The sequence below is a fragment of the Geospiza fortis genome, unplaced genomic scaffold (genome assembly GCF_000277835.1).
Source record: "Geospiza fortis unplaced genomic scaffold, GeoFor_1.0 scaffold16, whole genome shotgun sequence".
Lineage (NCBI taxonomy): Eukaryota > Metazoa > Chordata > Aves > Passeriformes > Thraupidae > Geospiza > Geospiza fortis.
The window spans coordinates 16136945-16159994 of record NW_005054302.1 but is presented as its reverse complement, the minus strand read 5'-3'; the positions used below and the strand labels follow the sequence as shown (position 1 = coordinate 16159994).

At 40.4% G+C, this 23050-nt stretch overlaps 1 protein-coding gene across 2 annotated transcripts in view; it reads right to left on the bottom strand.

Moving 5' to 3' along the window:
* TENM4 (teneurin transmembrane protein 4) overlaps positions 1–22831 on the bottom strand; it is a 605662-nt gene extending 582831 nt beyond the window's left edge. Inside the window, exon 1 of one of the 2 annotated variants that reach the window (XM_031066102.1) lies at positions 22596–22831. The gene's annotated coding sequence lies outside the window, so the exon portion shown is untranslated. The remainder of the gene's footprint in view (positions 1–22595) is intronic. The other variant, XM_031066104.1, reaches the window with a different exon arrangement.
* Positions 22832–23050: the final 219 nt, after the last annotated feature.

The window sequence follows — 23050 nt, the reverse complement described above, 5'->3', positions numbered from 1 at the left end:
GGATCAAAACCAAATTTCCAGGATATAGGGATTCACCACTCGATAAAACCACTGATGGTGAAAATATCATTCCAGTGATGCCAGTGGAGTCATACCAGCCTATAATTACAGTAAGGGGAATGAAAACCCATCCCAGGGGTAAAGATAAATAGATATATAGCATTAAATAAAAATAGACAGTCAGAATAACTACCTCAGCCTTGAGTAATATGTTGTGTAGCAACTTTTACTATTATTTTTACTCATGGGGAATTTTACACATGGAGGATTGGCTAAATTTCATGTGGAAGAATCAATTCTTGGGACAACAGAAAATGACAAAGATAAAAGCAATGACAAATATGGCTAAAGGTATCACAGAGGAACAATTGCTTTTCAGATTACCCATCCCTTTCTAAACTGCCAGTGGACCTCCATTATAAAAAAATGGGTGTTTCTAAAATCAGTATATTAGGCATTTCAGGTCCCAATTTGGGAAATTCCATTAGAAAAGGAGGAAATTTTTGTATCATCCTTCATTAATTCTCCACTTCCTTAAGTGCTTTGGGAATTATCTCTTAAAACAGGAATGCAGTGAAGAAAAACTAAAAGAATGTGAGGAAGTACATAAAGTTGGCCCCATGTCAGCAAAGCCTGAATTGTGATAAGCAAGACTTCATGTAAGGAGTAGGTATTTTATGATGTCACAATTTTTGGTTCAATAATCAATAGTCAGGGGTTTTAAGCTCCAATAAAAGCTACTGTTTGTCAAACAAAATACTAATTTAGAAAAAAGGAATAAGGCCATGAGAACTGTTGCATTTACAATTACCATAACCTGTAGTAATGCTCATGAACCTATGGTCTGATAAATTTTGTAGAGTCCAACAAGTTTTCTTGCCAAAGACAAATAATGTGGTCCTATAATGCTGAGTTTGCTTCTGCCATCCCCATTCCCCAAAAGCCCATCCATTCCCATAAAGCAGAAATCCCTGTCCCACTCCCTCCCCTCTGCTGACAGCAGACAAGATATCGCTGCTCTCTGCTCTAATTGGGATGACTGAAATGAGAACACCTGGAAATACAAAGTGGACAGGAACATTTCTTTCTTTATAGTCCAGTCTTTTGGAATCTGCTCTTCTTGTTTGACCTTAAACTATGAAAAGCCATGGGCCAAAATCACCAAGGGACAAATGGATGCCACAATCCACTATCTTCTCATTTAGCTTGCTCTTTATTAAATTTTATGTACAAAATGGGGTATTACTCCATGTAGTCCAGAATTTTCTGAAGTGATTTCATCCAAGTATTCTCTTCTAGGATTTATCTTGCACCAGTGTAAATGGCTGCAAAATCCAATGCCAGTTAAGAACAAGGAGGGCAAAAAAGATTCTCAGAGGTCTGGAACACCTCTGCTATGAAGACAGGCTGAGAGAGTTGGGATTGCTCAGCCTGGAGAAAAAAAGGCTCCGGGGAGACCTTAGAGCACTTTCCAGTACCCAAAGGGGCTACAAGAGAGCTGGAGAGGGATTTTTGACAAGGATGGTGAATGATAGGACAAGTGGGAATGGCTTCAGGCTAAAAAGTGAGTAGGTTTAGTTTAGCTTTTAGGAAGGAATTCTTCACTGTGAGGGTGATGAGGCACTGGCACAGTTTATCCAGAGAGGTTGGACATGCCCCATCCCTGGAAGTGTTCAAGGCCAGGTTGGATGGGCCTCTGAGCATCCTGGGATAGTGGAAGGGATCCCTGCCCATGGCAGGCAGAATGGAACTAGATGATCTAGTTTGGTCTAGTTTTGGTTTGGAACTTCCAAACCAAACCATTCCATGATTTTCTCCATCCAGTGGCCACATTAATCAGGTTTACAGGTGTTTGAAAATATCCAAGTAAGTGAAACTTGGATCAAATTATTTTGGTTTGTCTTATTTTGGTTGCAGTTTGAGAGGGAATGTATAAATGAGCAACACAGCAGTTGCTGCAAGGCATAGAAGTTTTAACCCAGCAGCCTCCTCTGCCTCCAGACCTGTTCATATGCTTGTTCACAGCCATTCCCAGTGCTTATATCTCAACTTCTATGCAGGCATAGGGTTACTCTAAGAGGTGCATACATAGGCAATATAGAACAATGCTAGGAGCAGATCAGAGTTCCAGCTTCCATTTCAGTAACACCAAAGAAAGGAGAGAACAGAGTTTTCCTTTTTCCTTACTTTTTTCTTTGCTTGCTAATAAGATTGATGGATTTCTTGTTGTGTTCTTCTTAAAAGAAAACAGAACTCTGTGTGATGAGAAAGCAGTAGCGCAGGCTGGGCCAAGCCAGAAAACTAAGAGGGAACTTGAGACTGCAAAAAACCAAATGTGGGGCATAATGGGACCCATCTGCTTGTACTGAGATCTCTCTGTATGAGCAAGAGATAACAAATTTCAGATTAAATAAATACTATAGATTCATATCCATGCTTTCTCCACTTCAAACCCCTCAAAATTAGAAAAGAAACATTTTCTCTTTCCAGAGTCAACCATTTTTAGAAGATTTATTTCACTTCTGTGTCTATTCATATATTCCAGTTCAATCTTGACTCAGTAGAAGACACTTGAATTTCTGCTGCTTCACATTCTTTATCTCTTGCCACATATGGGGTATACAGGGATGTAAACTGCTATCAAATGATAAGTGATTTGCATTCATTTTGTATATATGCAGATTAGTGCAAAACATGAAGAATGGCAATCAATCCAGATGATTAAAAGAAAACCTTCTTACATGTTCAGTTTTCTTTTATTCAGATTTAGGACAAGTGAGTACCTCTGAGCAAGCTCTTGACAAGTCAAAAAAAAACCCAACAAAAAAAAACCCTGAATAGTTTTGAAAATCAAAGCTCTGCTCAGGAAGTGTAGTTGTCACTATTTCTAAACATGCACAGGGCAAAGATCACTACTATCCACATGGGAGATTGCAAGAATGAGGTCCTGAATATCAAAATAGATATATATTGTGTATTCAGATGTTATGCAGATAAGAGAGACCACTAGGAAGATTCTTCATGCAACACATAGTGTAGGGTATAGGTAATTCAAGCTTGAGCAAGAGTATTTACTAAAAAGTACAAAACCCCAAAACATATTCCTCATCTATATAATCATTACATTCCTCCCCAGGTTGTTCTCTTCATAGTAAATAATATGCATTTTGCTTCAGATCTCTTTGTCTAGAGTCAGTTTCCTGACATTTTTTACTGATGCCTCTTTGCTACATCTGTCCAGCAGAGGCCCCTGACAGTGAATTTCTGTTGCCTCTGCAAGTAGCCAAAATAATCCCATCACTCCTTAACTTGCACTTTGAGGAGATAAACAACTAGTGTTTTCCTTGTTGTTCACAGTGTGATCTCTTACCAAGCCTTTAATTATTCTCATATCTCTTCTGTAGTTTATCAATATCCTTGTCTTTTCCACTGGTACCCAACCAAAAATGTATTTCAACAGAAGTTAACTCATGCCACATAGCGAGATGGTTTCACTATGGGAAAGGCTTCTGTGCTTGAGTAAGGTTTCACATTAAACTGAAAGCTCCTCTTTTACCTATTTATTCATAATGCCAGAGAAGTGTTTTGCAGTTTTGGAGTGCCTGAATAGAAGATCCCCAATGGAAAGATTGTCTTGCTTTTACTTCTCTTTGAAGAGTTTATATTTCATTACATTAGAGATGAGATCACTTGCCTGTACACAGCTCACCAAAACACGTAGGTGTCTGTCAATATCTCCTATTCTTCCATTACTAACTCCCCCTGGTGCCTCAAAGCATCAACCCAACTTTTTAGATTGCCTTCAAACTATTGGCAATGGCCATGTTTTTTATCCCAAGTCACTGATAAACATGGCCAGCAATATAAATCTAGGAAATGGAGTCTATAATCTTTTAAAAAGTGAATTGGAAAGACACATAAGAAAGTAAAAATCTCAATAATAACTTATGGAGAGAGACTTACACACTGTAAATGAACAATTCCCTTTATGAGTAAAACTTCACACAGAAATAGCTCTTCTTACACAGACAGGGATTAGTTAATCTGTGTTGCTGTATCCAATATACTTTATGAGGGATAAAAACCATTTTGAATTAATGTGTTGGGGTTATTTAGAGTCAGCTGACACCTGCAGATAACTACAGACAAGTAACAGGAATACTTAAACTATTATACACTTACTCATCTCACAGAGGGGTCTTTAACCTCCTGGCTTTATTCTTACATAGTTTGATTACTAAAGCAGCTCTTCTATCATCATAAGTCCTTGGCAATACTAGACCCCCTCATGATTCTAAAAGCTAAACCCTTTACCGTAAAACACTTTTCTGGAATTTTTTTTGTTTTTTGAACTATACTCAATATTGTCCTGCAATATATAATTTTGCAATGCCTCTCTCTTTATTTCTTTCAGTCACTGTTTCTCAAGCTGGAAGTAATATGCCTTGGATTTATTAATAATCACATGGAATTTTTTCAAAGAGTAGTTGAGGTGTGAAGAATATTACCAAGGGCATCTGTGTCATTCTCGTACCATCTTACCTCGGTGTTAGCTGTCTTATCAGTCATAAAGAATTTCTAATTAGGACCATCAAGATACTGAGCAAATAACAAGAAATAACAGGGAGTTACTGGCATGCCAGTTTTACTTCAGAGAGATTTAGAAAAACCTAGAATTTCAGATGAGCTTTCTTACAATATATGACTCTACCTAATTTTTCCAATTAAAAAACCCCTACAACACGTGGTCTCATATGCCTGTCCTATATAAAAGTCAAGAATATAAACTGACCTGATTTGCTGGTAAGAACCTAATTAGCATGGCTACAGGGTGAGCAGTCCCTCCAACACAATAATTTATTAGCTAGAATTCCCTGGGCCTTGGCCAGTGCAGATTCCTGCCAAGGAGATCTGAAGAAGAAAGGGACCTAACCCACAGGATTTTCTGACTCTTAGCACAATGGATTTTGGCAAGGAACCTTTCCTCACCATGTTCACTGTAAGTTAATACGAGAGGAGAAAATGGATTTGATACCAGTTGGGCCATGGTGGCTACTTTAATTTCTATTAGTAAGAAGCTCTTTGGATACCACAGGGTAAGTCACTGTCCAGAGGCTCCTGCACTGTCCCTTTATCCAAGAGAAAAGCAGTGTCAGCTTTGGATAGGCTCACTAAATAGTTGCTTTAACTGGACAGATACTGGGAAAAATATTGGCATCTTTGCCTCAGAGTTTTGCTATCTGTCTTCATCATATCTCTCACTGTAGCTTTTAAGAGAAGATGGAGGTTTCTTGGGTTTATCTTCCTAAAATATATTTTCCTACTTTTTTCTCTCCTCTGGATGTCCCCGCAAAATAATGTCTAAACTAACGTAATTGTTATGAAGGTTTGAAAAGATTTAGGCTTCATCATCTTGCTTTGGATCCTCCTTTCCTGGTGTTTCTGTCTTAGTTGGAAGATCTGATCTTATGTATTAATCTGACTCATCCTGTATGGCCCTTTTATAAGTTTTCTGATTTGTGTGGCTTTAGTACATCTGTTGTTCCTACCAATCACAAGTTAGTTAGAAAAATCATTAAGACTTAAGGAGGCTTTCTCCGCCTCCCAGTCACATACTTCTCTCAACACCTTCATTCAGAGAGGCAGAAAGCAGCCTGGACATAAGTGGTACTTGACCAGAACAGTTGAGATAGCTGTATGTTTTGATTTTGTTCTTTACGTGGTTCTTTTGTAAAACTAATGAGGAAAAATTAAGCCAACAAAGGAACTTGCTTTCATCCAGGAATGCAGATCTTTTCTCTATTTGCATGCCAACTAGTCTGCTTCCCTTGGAATTTTCTGTCTCCACCTCAGTTTTCAGGGTAGAAAACACTGAGTCATTGCTGATAAAACAAACAGGAAAGTTAACTATATTGTTACCACCTATCAGCTTCCTATATGAGGGGACTGTATCTAAACTGATTCAACAGGGCTGTCACCCAACACTCTGCTAATGTTGCATCTGAGATAGTTTTGACACCTTATTCCTCTTTTAAGACTATGCTTGTGATGAGAAAGTAGAAAATTTGATCACCAAGGGCAGTAACTTGGAGTGATTTTATACCCAAGTCTGCTTGGCTTTGCTTCCCCCTTCCTTGCTTATTGTTTTTTCCTCCCTTTCCTAGAAGACCGAGTCATAGAATCATAGAATGGTTTGGATTTACAGGGACCTTTAATTCGCATTTAGACCAACTCACCTGCGATGAGAAGGGACATCAACTACAGCAGGATGTTCAGAGCTTCAGCCAGCCTGACCTTAAACATTTTCAGAGATGGGGCATCTACAAGTTCTCTGGACAACCTGTGCCAGCGTTTCACCACCTTCATTATAAAAACATTTCTTCCTTACATCTTATCTAAATCTGCTCTCTTTTAGTTTAAAAACATTACGCCTTGTTCTATTGCTAGAGGCCCAATTAAAAAGTCTGTCCTCATTTTTCTTACAAGCTCCTTTTACATATTGAAATGTTGCCATAAAGTCTCCCCTAAGCCTTGTCTTCTACAGGCTGAACAACACCATTTCTCTCAGCCTGTCTTCAAAGAAGAGGTGCTCCAGCCCTGAGCATTTCTGCAGCTCTCCCCTGGACCTGCTCCAAGAAGTCCATGGTTTTCCTGTGCTGAGGGGCCAGCAGAACTCCAGATGGGGTAAGGAGAAGACACTGTCCAGCCAAAGTGTGTGCTCTGAAATTATCAATCTCTGATGAATATGGGATCTGCAGAAAGGACATATATATATATATATATATATATATATATTTTGTGCAAGAGTGACACAGGATTCAGCTCTTTTGGTATAACTCAGAATTCAGCTAATTTCTAGGTAATTTGGGACAATGTCGGTCTGGGAGAGCACCTGTTCTGAACAAAGCCTGTTACAGACAGTGTTGGATCCTGTGAGCTCCTGACAGCTAAAAGGCTAATGTTTTCAAAGTGGAAGTAACAATTCTGTCTCACACAGAACACTGTACTTGTAATTCAAAAGATCTGACAAATTTAGAAAGATTTTGTTCACGTGTTTGAAGAAACTGACATTTTTACAATCTGGCCTGGAATCATCTTCTAGGATAACATTGAAGGGATCAAAGTAAACACGTGTAGGAACCTAATAAAACCAAATGTCCCAAATGACAGGTCAACTAACTTTCTACTTCACAGTGTGAGTATAAATCTGATTCCCATTCAATAATTTTGTGCGAAGAATGATGGACTGAATTTCTGTAGCCTAAAATGAATGCTGCCAGGACACTGCAGTGATATATTAAAGAAAGGGAGAATGGGGCAGAGCTTCCAGGACTCCAAAATGAAGTGGCAAAGAGGAAATACCTAGGAAGTTATTAGAAAACTTTTTCTATGGACAGATTAATTGAGACAAAAATGCAAGTGAATTCTCCTGGCTCACAAAAGAGAGTGGCAAACAGACCAGAAGTCCTCATGTTCCCTCCTTTCAACTACTTTCTATGGTCAAGGTATCTGCTCAATAACCAGTCAGTGTAACTAGATCAGGACATCTGGATTTGTTTTATATTTATGTTTCAAGTTTAAAGTTGACCCAGGAACTGGAAAAGGTGTCCTGGGGAGTATGCCCTTTAATTAATGTCTCTGTAACAACCAAGAAAAGGGAATCATCTATCTTGCCCTGTGGGATATGATCTGAAAGACTGCGGGTTGTTCAGCTCCTGCCCAAGCTGTCTGGCACTTAGGCTGTAAAAACAAGTGTCAGCTAATGGAGCACGCCCTCATGCTCAAGGAGAGAGCAAAATGCATTGTGCGGCATGTCCCAGTGGAATTGGGTTCTGGACAGTCAGAGACCCATAGCCATGGATGGCTGTGCTCGAAGTGTCCACCAGGTGTAAACATTCAATATCAGTCTGTCATTTCCCTTGTTTTCCCTTAAAGCTGATTCATCTGTTTGACAGCTGTCATTCGAAAATGCTACTTTTTTGGATGTTCTTACTTAGAGAAAAGGACAACCTCTATCAGCCTTTTGAGTAGGATCATGGCTGCATCAAAGTTGATCGCAATCAAATATTTTGTCTATATTACAGACAAAAGAACAATAACCTTGGACAAAATGAATCAGCTGGACAACAGAAATTTTAAAAATACTGTCTCCAAGGAATTAACCTGAAATCTACACTGTAGGCATAGGGTTAAAATCAGAGATGATTGACATTAAACTTCCCTTGTTCATTGTCCCAGTTGCAAGAACAGTCTTGCAGTTTTACCTAGTGAGACAAGGAATTACTGGAACTGGTCCAATTCAACCATGCAAAACAGCTTAACAAGCAAAAGCATCATTTGTGGCAATTTTCCTGACGTTCCAGAATGACTCTCATGGAACCTCAAAGGTGAAATGATCTAACAGAAAAGTGGAATTGTTTTGAAAATGAAACCCCCACATTTCACATTAAGTGGAGCTAGGAAATAGGACCCAAAACACCTTGCCTCCTCCTGCTCTGACAGAAAGTGGTTAATTGCTATATTTGGTGAGAAAATGTATTTAAAAGCATAAAATTGAAGGTTTAATTATATTTGGTATGTGTTACTGGCAGAGCTTCATGAAATGATCAACAATTATCTTTCTCATCCATCAAGTGTTCAGGGATCACACAAGGACAGGGAGTAGGAATATGAAGTAAGCTGTGCCAAAAACATAAAAATGTGTTGTTTCTCTTGTAGCTTTCTTCATTTTTTCCCCCACATTTTCCATGCACATCATTCAAATTAAAGTGGGTTTTTTCAGCATAGCCACTTTCTGACTTATCTGGAAGCAATCAACCCCACAAAACCTTTTGAGCATCAAACTCGCTACAGGACACAGTGGAGTCTCATTTTAAAGCAAGAACAAATTAACGCATTCCAATTTAACTTCAGCGCTTGATTAACCCGAAATGAATAAAAAAATTCTGTTCATTGACATGCAAACCCATCTTTATTATATTGCTACTCGTAAAACTTCATATGCAATGGCACAACTCTGCCAAAACATTCAGACAACAAAAACCAGATTAATTTTGGATATTTACACATGTTTCTGAAAGACTGAGATATTTCATGCCTACAACCAAACTTTAATTAGTGCTAAAATTACAATACAATGCATCCCATCAAAGTAGGCATGCTATTTATAGCTGCATTTTTAACTCTTGGGTTGTCAGGTGCTCTGTACATTGGGATCATGAACATCCTGTTTAGCTAAGAAATTCAGAGCTTAAAACACAGCTGGAGAGGGATGCACAATATTCCATGCTGTGAATGCCACTGGAAAGATGTAACTCATGAACAGTGGCTTTATTAGTACTTACACACTTATCTACTTTGTGATTATTTCTCGTTGAGGTACTCAGCCTATTTGTGAAGGATGAACAGTAGAAAGCTTGGTGCTGCTAACAGATGTGGATGCACTTAATGGGAAAATCCATTACTTCAAGGAAGGGCTGAGATTTCTGTGGGATTCTACAAAAGGCTAAGCTTTTGACACATATAAAAGTCCCAGAAGAGCAGTTATTTGTTGTTTATTATGAGGGGTTATTTGGAATGGTGGCTTGAGGCCTGGAGTGTTCTAAATTCATCATGTAACATGCACAATGTTAGTTACCCACAGGGGATCACAGCTTGAACACCAGTATTTGGTGTTCCAGCCTGACCACCATAACCAAAGCAGAGCTCTTCCTGTTTTCACCATCTAAAACTGGAATTCAGAGAAGTGGGGAGGCACAATGGAAATGTTCCCTACCACAACACAATGCACAATCTGTGCGCACACATCAAGCACAGAGAGAGACAGTGCTTGCCAACCACTTGGGAATTTAGTTTTGTCCAGCTTTTATTGGAGACCCTTAGCAAGCAGAGGGAGCATGTAACAGGGCGAAGGAATAAAGAGCTCCTTTAACTTCTGTGCTTGAAATCTGTTTGCCCCCAATTACCAACTGTAAAGGCAATTCACTCAGGTGCTTGCATTTAGCTGGGATGAACAGGTACACAAAGACATGGCAAAACATGTTGCACTCAATGTAGAGGTGACACAGAGAACTTTATCCACCATGTAATGAGGGACCTATAGCAGATATTTTAACCTGAGTGTTGTGTGGGGCCAACTTCCACTCACTATGTCCGATATGCTATTAGCACTGCTTACGTTTAATAATCTCAAGTTTATGCCAATTAGTGCTGGTTAGATAATAATGATGGGAGGCTTTGAAAACAAATCTCTATCTTCTGTTTTTAAGGACAGAATAACCCAGTGGCAATTCCACAAAGTAAAAATTAGAGAATCTGGGTGCCCAAAAGAGCTGTTTTCAAAGGTCATAGGCATTGTTAATAGAAGCTTGAATATCGGCAACGAATAAAACCTGTGAAATATCCAATAACTCAGATGAACAAACAAATATCAGGTTACAGACAACAGAAGCATGAGGCATGATCCCAATATATAGATTTCCTTTCAAACCTGGATGTCTACTTGCAGATATCCACTAAAAGCCCATACATTATTGCAAAGGAAAAAAGATAATAATTGAATTCATTTAGTTCTTTTGTTCGACTGATGGCGTTTCATGGCCATCAGTCTGAAATTTTGAAAGAGGCCCACATTGAAGATAACCCTATAAACAGGGTAACTTGGAATTTAAAAAAAAGGCTTAAAAAAAAAGGTAAACTTTCCCCACATATGGTTCTAACAGATGTGGTTTTAAATTACCATTGGGACATAATAATGTTTTTTGAATAGACTGAATGTTAAATAGTTGGCTCTTCCTATGTGACAGACATTAGCGCTCAGTGGTTTAAGCAGAAAACTCCCCATTTGTGTATTTAGCTGGCATGTACTGCATTTTCAGCCCACGCCGGTCAGTATGATTTAATACCTTGGCCTGATGTCCCTCTCACCAGCAAGAAAAAGGATAAAATTGGATTTTAAAAACAAAACAAAACCAGGCAACATCACCCCCCCACCAAGCAGCCAATGCCAGGCTCCCGCATTGTTCCTTACACAACAACTCCCGCAGCCCTGCAATGGGATCTCACTGGAGATGACAGCTGAGGAAGAAAAACATTAAATAATTCAAAGCCACTAACATCAAGTCTGATGTAGGTATAAAAATAGTTACAAAACACCACTCTACATGTTTTCATTATAGGAACTTTGACTTACTTGGAAACATCAAGAAAACCTCAAACCTATGCCACTCCCAGCCTCACATGCTCAATTAGTCCAGCAGTGGAAATGACATCCATTTCCAAACCAGCCTCCAATTTTCATGGCCATTTTTTGCTTCTGCACTGGGGGAGCCAGCTCTGTTCCACAGCAGGAGTGAAAAAGCCTGATCCAGAGACCATTAAAACCAACAGGAGCCTTTGAATTAACAGTAATGATTCTTGGATCTGGCCCTGGTTTAAGTTAAAACGTTGTGGTGCTTTGGGGATTGAAACAAGATGCAATGCGATTGGCTTTTGTTATCTTCAACAAAATCTCTGTTGCTGGGAGTGTCCACTTTCAAACACTCAGTCTGCCAAAGCAGTGCACATTTTAAATAAAAGGCCTTAATGAAATTTCTTAATAAGGAAACATGATGGCAAGGTGAGGTCCCACATAGTCTGTGTAACATTAACTCCAGGTGTTTTCATTTGAACAGAGGGAAGGAGAGAGAAACAAACAGGAGTATTGACATATGAGGAATATATGCCCCCGCACATTAGATTAGGCACCTTTACTGGGGCTGGGTATCCCAATTTTATTGATTTATGTATTTCATGCACAGCAGAGATGTAACAGTATTTTCAGTCTTCCATGCTCTGAAATGGAGGGTGGGAAGAAAGAAAACAAAGGGAAAAAAAAGAATCAGTGTCCTCAGTTCACAGAGCACAACAGAGAACCAGCTGCAGGAATCCAGCACTAATGATGAAAGAGTTGGTAGAGGTCCCTCTCTTCCTGGTGTTCCCCCATTTTCTCACCCCCTAAAAGATCCACTTTTATTCCCTAGTATCAGCTTCTGATATACCCTTCTTCTCTGTTACCATCTTCTCAACTAGATGCTTGCTGTGTCTGATACTCTCTGGAGAAGACATCAGCCAAAATAAATAAATACATAAAATTGAAAAAAATATTAATTATGCAAAAGGTATAAAAGAATACAAAGCAAAGTGATGCAGGTGTACAATAAAGTTGCTCTCCAGAGCCTGTGATCAGCAGTGTTCAGCACAGAAAGCCACAAACAGATGACATTTTAAAGCATATGGGGGATATGCAGGGCTGCAAGCAATGGTTTGTAGCTTCTAAATGAGTCATTTGTGCATCCCTCCAATCCCAAATAAGATTGTGAACAGCAGCAACAATAATAAGACATAAAAGCTAAGCCCTAAAGAAAGCCCTGTTCAGGTAGACCCAAGTGCTTGCCATGAAACAGGGCGCCAAGTGACAGGCAGGTGGCTTTGTCTGCTCACACTTTCTTGTGAGATAAAAGCAAAACCAAGACAGTAGGAAAAGTTTCCAAATCCCAGGTGTCTTTGCAGTGCATCATGAACACAAGAGGGATTTTAGGATAGAAAGAAGATGGAGGTACAGGGGAAACATGTCAGGCTGTGAGAAGATGATCATTAAGTTGTCCCTTGGTATCAGGATTCTGGTGGTGCAGTGTGGAGGAAGCAAGGGCATAATTTCCTGCTTTTGGGAAGAGCAAACACTGGCCAAAAAGGAAGTATGAGAAAAAAAGACTGTTAGATGCTGACAATGAGAAGAAAAACATTTGAGCCACAGACAACTTCACAGTCAGATGTCACAAGACAGGCAGGCTGGTTGTTCTTACTTTATATAAAGGGTATTTTGTTGGTTATATTTTTGCTCAGATTATCCCCAGGACAAGAATAAAAGTCAAAATGAGAGCCTGTTTCATTGCTGGGCTTTCTGATTCTCTCACGAAGCCTCCAACCATTACGCTACAACCTGCTTTCACAGTACTGGGTAACAAGCTGGGTGATAAAAACATCAGATGAAATTCAGTATCAGTAAAAGAAAAACAATGCATAAAAGGAGAAACAGTTCTAACAATGCATACACAACATGGGCTGTAAATTAACTGGTGCCCCACAGAAGGCTGGTTGAGGGATCTCCATGGGATGCCCTCTACAGCTACTGGCTCTCTGCTCGTGCCAGTTAAATGCACAGGAAAAATTCTGAGATACATTAGGAAAAAAATAGACAATGAAACTTGGAGAAGAGACTGACCCCCACCAGGCTACACCCTCCTTTCAGAGTTGCAGAAAGCTCTAAGATCCCCTCAAGTTTCCTTTTCTCAACATTAAATATAGTATGGGATGATGTTTTATAAGGTAACATGCATTTCTGTCTTAATGCTGCATATACTTTGGTTCTACCCATGTCTAAAATACAGAGCAGAATTAATAAAGACAGAGAAAAAGGAAAAGGCTGAAAAGAATATCAGGAATATGGAAAGACTTGCAGAATAGATAAAGTAGGGTAGGGATTTTCATCTTGGAATAGAAAAACAAAACCAAAGAGTAGAAGGAATTTATCCTGCTGTATAACCCACAAAGTAGGAGTCATCTAATGAAATTACCAAACTGAGAGGTTAAAGCAGAAAAACAGGAAGGCTTATTCACTCATTGCATGACTTTAAATTTTGAAACTTTTTCTTGTGGCAATCACAACTACATGCTGGGTTCAAAAACAATCCAGCAAATTGTTAGAGGACAACTGCTTCAAGCCCCACTAAGCAGGATGGCTTGAAAGACTGTCCTGAAGATAGAAGACTGTAATGAAAAAGTGCACTCCATATTTTAACATGAATAAAATTAGACTTCATATCAGTACAATCAAACTGCTGTGAATAGTTGGCAATCTAGGAAAAACTCCTTGGTCATGGGATTAGCCTAAACCCCCATCACCACAAAGCTGTTTGTACCCACTTCTTTCTCTCTGCTCCTTGGCAAATGCTTCTACCACATTGACTCAATATAAGTCTCTAAGTCATCAGAAATAAACCAAAATCCCAAGCAAAAGATGGAGTTTGTTTTGTCCTGTGTTGATAAATTAAATTGTAGAATCATAGAATTACAGAATGGGTTGGAAGGAGCCTTAAAAATCACCTAGTCCCAGCCCTCCCTGCCACGTGCAGAGACACCTCCTACTGGACCAGGTTGCTCAGAGCCCCATCAGTCTGGGGGCATCCACAGCTTCTCTGGGCAACTTGTGCCATGGCTTCACTATTGTCACAGGAAAGAGCTTTTCCTAATATCTAATCTAAATCTGCCCTCTCTTATCTTAAACTGTTACCCCTTGTCATACCACTATGTGCCCTTGTCAAAAAGGCTTAAATCATTAGACATATTCTGAAGTAGTCAAAGGACAGAAGCTGGGGAGGGAGGACATTGGGATGGGAGGAGAGGACCCCTCCCCTTCCATGCCAATGGGTCCTGAATTTGGCTCTGATGTGAAACGGCAGCCTGAGAGTCACCTATAATGATGATAAACAGAGAAAAAAGCTGGCCACATCAAAATGCAATTATCTATTCTTTCAGTTTTCTGGGTTTCCATTTGGTTTTTCCCCCCCTTGTTTTTATTTTTTTTTTTTGGCTCTGGTCTGTGATAACAGTTGTTGTTACAATATAATGTTGCTATACTAAATAAGAATTCCTCTGTCTGCAGGACACTGAACCTGAGGGTGGGGTACATGGGAATTTGTGGGTTTGCTCTGTCAGTGCAAGATCTCCTGAGATTTCTTTGGATTTAATTCCATCCTACAAATCCTGCAATGCTGTATCACTTTGATGTGACTTTGTGGGATTCTCATTACTTGTATTCACTTCGGTTTCCAGGAAGCTTGAGATTTCATCATCTGCTAACATATGCTGAAATGCATGTGTCAGATCTATAATAAATTTCCAATATAAAAAAAAATCTATAAAACACACAAGTACAAAATTAGTTTGTAACACAATCTCCAGTTCTCTGTTTATTAGGGAAAGGCAAAGTTGGTAGTGCTGTCAATTATGGGAAGAGTGAAGCAGCTTTAATAATAAAACAGCATTCACAGTTTCTTATAACTATACTAAGCAAATTGTTTGGCCTGAAAATTTCCATGCCAGCTGTCTGCCTCAGGCTGAAGTTTTTTGGAAAATTTCAGTCAAAACAGTTCAGCAGATTCTGAGAACAAGGCTAACGAAAAATATGTTGTTTTACTAACATTAAAAAAAAAAAAGGCTTTAGCTTTCTTTCTGAAACCTCCTCTGGGGTTTTTAGGACTTTAGAGGAAGGACTTAAAATTTGCCTGGGAGAGAACTGTTTTTCTTCTAATGAGTTTTGTGCCTATCTGTGTGAATTAAGCCAAGTTTAGACATCTCTGATAAAAACACCGTTGCTACATGCTCCTGGGTGCATTTGTACATATTTGCCAGCTTCCATCACTTACATTTCTACCTATGTATGACAAGACAAGATGTTTTATGCTATGGGAAGTGCCAGGTCTGTATTCAAGTGTCAGAACTGCAAGCAGAGATGCTCTCTGGTTCTTGGCATGACCTCAAGCTGGTAGGAACTGAATGAAGTTGGGATGAGAGACTTGGAGAGCAGGGGTTAGAGAGGTGAAAACAGGATTGTAGAAAGGAGCTGGATGAGGCAGGGCATGAGGAGAAGACTAGGCTGAGTGGGATGGACTGAGAGATCTGTTTAGAGGAGCAGAGTACTCTTAAACTAAGCCACTGACACACAGAAAGTGGCCAAAATGAGGCAATGCCACAAAGGTGCTATCTCTTGGATGACTCCATACAATCAAAAGAAATCAACAAAAACTACAATAACAGACCAATAATATGATTTAAAAGTATATATTGGAGACCCATAATTTAAGTCAAAATCACAATGAAAGTTGCCTTACTCAAGTGTCTGAATAATGAAATAGTCATTATTTAGAAGACAGTGTTTTACCCAAGCTGGCCTGGAGATGAAGCAGTGAGAATGGGGAGTAGAAGAGGAGGTTTACAATTCCTGTCTCACCCACTGCAGAGCTGGGAGGTTTGTACTCACTAAGCAGAGGATTGTAGAATGAGGACAAATGTATTTCAGATTAAGGTAGCCAAATGATGCCCCAAGACTGTGGGCAATCCTGGGCAAGTCCATTCAACCCAACATTTCATAATTGTGTCAGAGTGTGTTGCAGTGTATGAATGATCATCTTGACAGCTCAGAGGCTGATCTGCTGAAGTGTCAAACATCTACAGAAGCAATTAAAGGCTGTGTGAACTTTGTATTGTTTTAGCACCACCGTAAGGAAATACCATACGTAATCCCTGATCACGGCTCTGTCTGCGGGAACACATCGGCCAGTTGGCTCTTGAGATGGTTCTCTGCTTTCTAGAACAAAAATCTGTGCCAAAGGCTGATCACACCTTAAACCCAGCTGCCCAAAGGGTAATTTTCTAGAAATAGAAGTATTTGCTTGTTCCAAACTGACAGGATCTGTGCTGCCCACAGCTCAACCACCTAATGCTGTTTGTATCAAGAGGCAGAAAGCAAATTCCAGTGTCTCTCATGCTCTGTCAGTTTTTCCAACCACTTCTGGCAGTCACTTCTAAAAGCTTTTTGGCTAACCAAACTCTCCCTTCCTATTCCTCTTTATGTTACAGAGATAAGGATGAAATGGTTTTCAACATCCAAAGACACGGAGGCAGTTCAAAAGGAATTAGCAGAATATTGAAAACCTTCCATTATAAAATTTGGGGGTTCAGTTCATTTGTAAGACTGACTCATTTAAGTCCAGATGACCCAGTGGAAGAAATTGTTTATGAATTTCAGGCCTCCAGGACTTTGCTGTTATGTGAACAGACAGTGCTTGAAGATGCTGCTGCCTAGGAAATGAATCCTGGCTTCTCTTATACTCCACACAGCATGATATCATAGGATCATAGAATATCCTGAGTTGGAAGGGATCCATAAGGTTCATTGGGGGCAGCTCCTGATATAGAAAACCAAGATTGATTTTATGAATAGACCAAATATTTCCCAGAAGAAACGGGCCCAGACTGGAGTTTTTAAAAGCAATTTTAAGATTTACAGTACACATTTTGGAGTTTGAGGGGGTGAGAACAAAGCCTATGAGCCCTTATTGCATACATGATGCAGGGTTAGACTAAAATAGAAAAATAGGATTTAAGCTTCTGTTTCTAACTTTTTACTGTATAACTAATGAATCTCCAGAATACTTTGAAGGCTCAGTGTGTGCAAACACCTGTGCAGGCAAGCGACACAGCTTCTATTCAGTGCTTAAAGAGAAAACTGCACTGAATAGTCACGCAAGACCTAAATTAATGGGGAGTGAGACATCTCCTGCTTTCATGTTTGCTGTTGCTGCTGGGGCAGCACATCTGCCACCAGTGCCTAGCAGTGATTACAGCAGTGGAGCAGCATTCTGGACTGCAGTGCTTATCCTAGACCGCAGCAAATGCTACTTCACTAAAATATGTGGAGATATTGGTGAAATCTCACTGAGCCATCCCCATTTAAATGAACTGATAAATGCACTTCAGTGAGCTCCTCCACCTAAACCGACCATCAGCAACTCCTCTCTCCTTCTTCCTTCTTCCCCCCACTTAAAAAAAAGAACAAGGACTGTGTCACATCCTAGAAAGCAACTCTAACTTGGAAAAGGAAACTTATCTGTCAGCCCTAATTCGTTTCATAATGTGCTTTCCTTCTTCTTGCTGCCAACGCACTGGAAGAACAGAGAAATCTGTTCCTGCTTTCATGGACATCTTCACATTCAAAAGATCACCTCTGCTGATACCCAGCAGGGCAACATTCAATGAAGTTTGAATCCCCCTACAGCACAAACAGCTCCATTCCAAGCAATTTGGTATAAAGGCAAAAGGATTTTCATGAGTAAGGCTTAAACTTTCCAAAATTTGAACTTTCTGTAAGAAGTGTTTGTCACTGCACACAGACAAGGAAACATGCCCTCCTACTCACATTTCAACTCTGTCTCTACAGATGCTCCAGGGAGAGTAGAACAGCTGGCAAAAAACAAGTTATATGTTTCTAACAAAATTATTTATCTATTAAGGGAATCAAGGGTGAAACAGCACAGAAGAATGAAAATTGTACATTTATTCCTGACTACTGTAAGTCCTATAGCCACGCTACAGCACCACTCCTCATGTTAGGCTGATATAATTTAGATATAAATTTCTCCATGATCTTTTTCCTTTTAATCTAGAGCAAAGAGGAAATGCACATATATATTTATGCTTTAAAAAAGTGCTACATTATAGGAATTTTTTCTCTGAAACATATCGGTCAAGGATCCATGAATACCCAATTCACTGGCAAGTGGTGCAAGTTACTCTGTCAAAGCACCCAGCAACTCCAATTTGTCAGTTCAAAGCAGAAACGGAGTATTTTAGCTTTTAGTTACAATAAGCTATGCTGATGGACCTTGTAACAGGGCAGGTAACAGCCAGTCTTTAAATCTGAATTGACACTGATTTACAGGGTTTCATTTCTTTGAATCAAATCTGAGAGAGAGCGAGTTTCAATCTACTTCATCTCTCGAAATTACAACTACACATTTTCTAAACACAAGAGTTTGCTTTAAGAAAAGAAAAAATAAAATCTCAACTGTCTACACAGTTAAGATAAAAGGGAAAAGTGATGTTAAAGATATCGAACTAGCAAGGTTTTTTTTATTCATCTTTTCTTAATTCTGCTTTTCCCCTCCATAAATTTTTAAAACCGCCTTGATTTGAAATCCTAATAATAAATATGCTACGCAACATTCCTCCTGTCAAATCTCTCTCTTCATGGTATTACTGCAATATTTGTAACTTTTGATCTGGAAACATCAAGTTACATAAGATCATAGTTCTTCTTCTTGTAAAGATGTGATTCTGTCAGAAAATGAACCATTGAAGCGGGAACTCAACAGAACTGGAAATGACTTTCCTAGTGAAAAGGTAGTTCTGCTTAAGCATCTCAGCTATTTTAAAGTGCAAGGACTCAATGTTTTATTCTCCTGAGCAGGGAAATGGCAAACTACCAGGTTAAAAATAATCAGAGTAGGCTCTTAATTGGAATAGTGTACATGTTGTAGACAGAATGAAATAACATTTCGTTATTATGCACTCCAGGAAACCAATAATATAAAATAAAAAAAAATCACTTTTTAAAATAAAAATAACATTTTCCCTTGCCAGTATACTGTCTGCTCACGAAAATAAAAGGAAAGCATCTATTTTAAATGAGTCAAGGAAAATAATTAAGCAACATGGACTTAAAATTGCAGTCTTAGCCCAAATCTCACTCCTTCCCCAGACCCACTGAAATTAGAGAGATGTCTCTCTTTTTCTATCCATGCAGTAAATTAAATCTGGGGGAGGGGGGACTATCTCCCCCCCCCCCAGTGAAAACCAGATTAACAGTTTTACCCTCATCTCTCCATGATTTTTCCCTATCCTTTAAAATTAGAGAAGGCAAATTCTCCCCAGAAAAGCCTTTCTAAACCAGGACCCTTTGCTAATAAGAAAGGGAAACTATGAAGTAAACTTCTGCATCTCCTTTTGCCTCTTACCCCTTTCCATGCCAAAGAACAACCTGAGAACATTTTTCCATATTAATGACCCTGTTTCTTCACCAAAATATCATATTTCTTCTCCAGATCACACATATAAATAACAGATTAATTGAAAATCTCCTCTTGTGAAGATGTGAACACATTCATGTGTGTATGTATGAGAAAGGAGGGTGAGGCACAGAGGCAGAGTCCCTGTAAAGATATAGTGCATCTCAGAGCAGTGGCAGTAATTCCCAATCTTGGTGATTCTTTTTTGAGGGGGAAAAAGGGGAAAAAATAAAACAGGTTGTCTGCAAAGGCAGCTCCCCTCCTCCCCTGTGCCAGTTGTGTGTGCAGACCCCCTTCCCAGGATGGTGGGTGCAGAGCAGTGGTCCTGCTCCCAAGGAAAGTGCAACACAGGTTACATTTTCAAGTGCCTGGGAAATGTCCGGCCACACACCAAGACCTCACTGTCGGTCCCCTCTCTGCCTCCAGACCATCTGCAAACTAGCACAGAACCTACTTTTCTTTGGCCATGCACTGATTTGGGGATTGCATTCTCAAGGGATCGTGGCAGCAAATAATTCTCCTGGCTACAAACCAGCCCACTCCAGCAAGGACTGATCCAGCAGCGTGGCAGAGTCTGGGAGCTGGGAATTTTACAAGGACGGGCAGCTCGCAATGGCCACAAACCAGCAAATTCCTTCAGCCTTGTAACACAGGCAGAGACGAGCGAGCTGCTCTGAAGTCCTGCCTAGCTGCAAAACTGTGCAAGAGATGCGTCTTCCTCCCTTTATGCTCCCCCCACTGCACTACATATATCTATATATCTATATATCTATATATATACACACACACATACTCCTTGTTTTTTCCACCCAAGCCCATAAAAGTGCTACAGGCAGAGGCACTAGGTGGGAGGCGCCTGGCTCTGAAGAGGCCAATGAAATAAATTAAATACAAATCACTGGCTCAGCCCCAGTTCCCCCAGCTACCAGGGGAGAGGTTGGGGTTCCGAATGTCCAATCTCCGGCTCCTGCCAGAGCCAGAGTGCGGGGGGCATACGTGGACTGCTGGCATGCTATAGGTGAATGTACGCTAAGCCTTGGGTGTTGCAGGCACATATGGTGCACATGTTGGGAGCAGAGCACTTTCCATAGGAGAGGAGGGGCTACACTACTAGTAGGCAATTTTATTAGGGTCAGCGAAGCTGAAAGAAATGGGATTGGGATAGGCTGGGAGCTGCCAATTTCCCCTACCCAGCTCTGGCGCCCCAAAGCAGAGAACAGCACGCTAACAACTTGCCACACTAAAGCAGAAGTTTACCTATAAAAAGCACACAGACAACTTCAAACTTCAAAGATTTGCTCTCATTTTCTCATTTTATGGCCTTCCCTTCACCTGGGACTTTTCTCGGGGGAGAAAAAAAAAAGAAAAAGATGCAGCTGTAAAGGTGAGGCTTCACTGCAAAAACTTAAGAAGGAAGATAGGGTTGAGGTGGAGAGACTAATTTTTAGTGTGATTTAGGAGTTTGGTGTATTGCCTTCTTTATTTATTATTTTTAAATCATAAGAAATTGAACTTTCCAGGAAAAACCATGAGCAAATGCATTCAAGGTGCAGAAAGGTCTTACCCATCTATTCAATGAGCATTTAGTAATTTCTGTTTTGGCTGTATGAAAAATGTATTTCAGACTATGTATCCCATAAAAAAAGGTAGTGGCATAAATATGGGTTTTTGGCTGGGTTTTGGTTTTGGGGTTCTTTTTTGTTAGTTTGTTTTGTTTCATTTTGTTTTTGTTTTCAAATCATGTGCTTACATGGTTGTAACCACCGTGAATTTCTAAGTGTGGTCATGATAAGAAAGTAAATAAATACTGCCTTGTGAATACTTCTAGAGTTTTGGGGGGGAGATAATTATTATTTTTTAAAGGTTTAGAAATTTTTTGACTACCACTCCTTTTGAAGTAAAATATCCCAGATATTTTACACTATATTTTCAATCAAAACAAATCCCAGGAAATAAATGCCCTTTGGTAGCAGCCTGGTTTCAGGTTCAACAGCCCAAATTTGTATTTGAGAATGCAAATTGCTGAGAATACAAGCACAAGTCTGAACCACTGCATTTCTTCCAGGCACTCCAGCATCTTTTCTCTAACACCACACTATTTGGGTGATCTTTTAATCCTGGCAGGGCATGGCTGGAAGCAGGGCTTTAACATTTAATGCCTAAGAAACAGACTTGTCACTCAACTTGCAGCAAAGCGCATTTCTTTTTTTTTTTCTTTTCTTTTTTTTTCTTTTGCTTTTTGTTGGAGGCAAACCCACCTTTCCTTGGAAAATGGGAGACCCCATCCTCACCCCCGATTCTAGCACGGATCCAAATGTAAACATACACACACACACACTCCCACCACGCACCACCCTGCAGCAGGACATGAGTATGGGGGGCTCAGACAGAGCCCAAGGAGCCTTGTGGGCTGACAAATACCAAGGCACTTCTTTCTTATTCTATTTTTTCTGCCTCCTTTCCTCCCTGCTTTACTATTACATAAATAACACCGATTGATCTTAAAGCTGCATCCTTGCTCCAGTGCCTCCCAATCTGCACTGCTGCCTTCCCCCAGCACAGCCGCACCGCTCGGGGTGCAGAGGGAAGGGTCGGGGAGGGGGAAGGTTGGATGGGAGAATCCACTCCAGACATACCCTGAAGCAAGGTTTTGGCAGTCTGGGGGTGCCTGACCCCTCCCTGCCCCAGCCCGAAGCTTCCCGCAGCATCTTTGCCTCCCTCCGAATTGCTGCAAACTGTGCGAGGGGAGGGCAGGGAGCTGGGCAGGAGGGAAGGATGGATGCTGGGGAGGGAAAGCCGGGGATTCAGGGAGCTTCTCCCCAGCCCCAGCCTGTGTGCCTGGCTGTTTGGTGGGAAGAGGGAAGGGGGAAGGGAAAATTCAAGAAGGGTCTATGGCATAAATACACTTTTCAGAGGAAAAGCGAAGCTTACCATGTCTGCAGCTTCCCCCCACCGAAATGCCACTTCTGTGTCCAGTGATCCCAAAGTGGAAACTACAGGCAGGCACCGGAGCTCATCTCCGCAGGCAGCTCAGACATACGCCGCTGCCACCCCCAAAAATCAAAATCAAAATAAATTAAAAAAAAAAAAAAAAGAAAAAAGAACAACGACTGGTCCAGCTTCTTTCCTGACAGGAATCGTCCTGGTAGGACTGCCCAAAATAAGCAGCTGCAATCCAAAGGCTTTATTTAAAGCTTCCCCCCTCCTCCTCCCTCTCTCGGTGCCTCGCTCGCTCTCTCCCTCTCGCTGTTACACACAGAGAGAAAGAGAGACACACACAGGTTACATGAATGGGAGGCAGGAGCCGGCGCTCCCGGCTGGAATGACAGGCGCACATGCGGCTGGCGGCTGCCCACCCCAGCGGCGTGGGAACAGCTCGGACACGG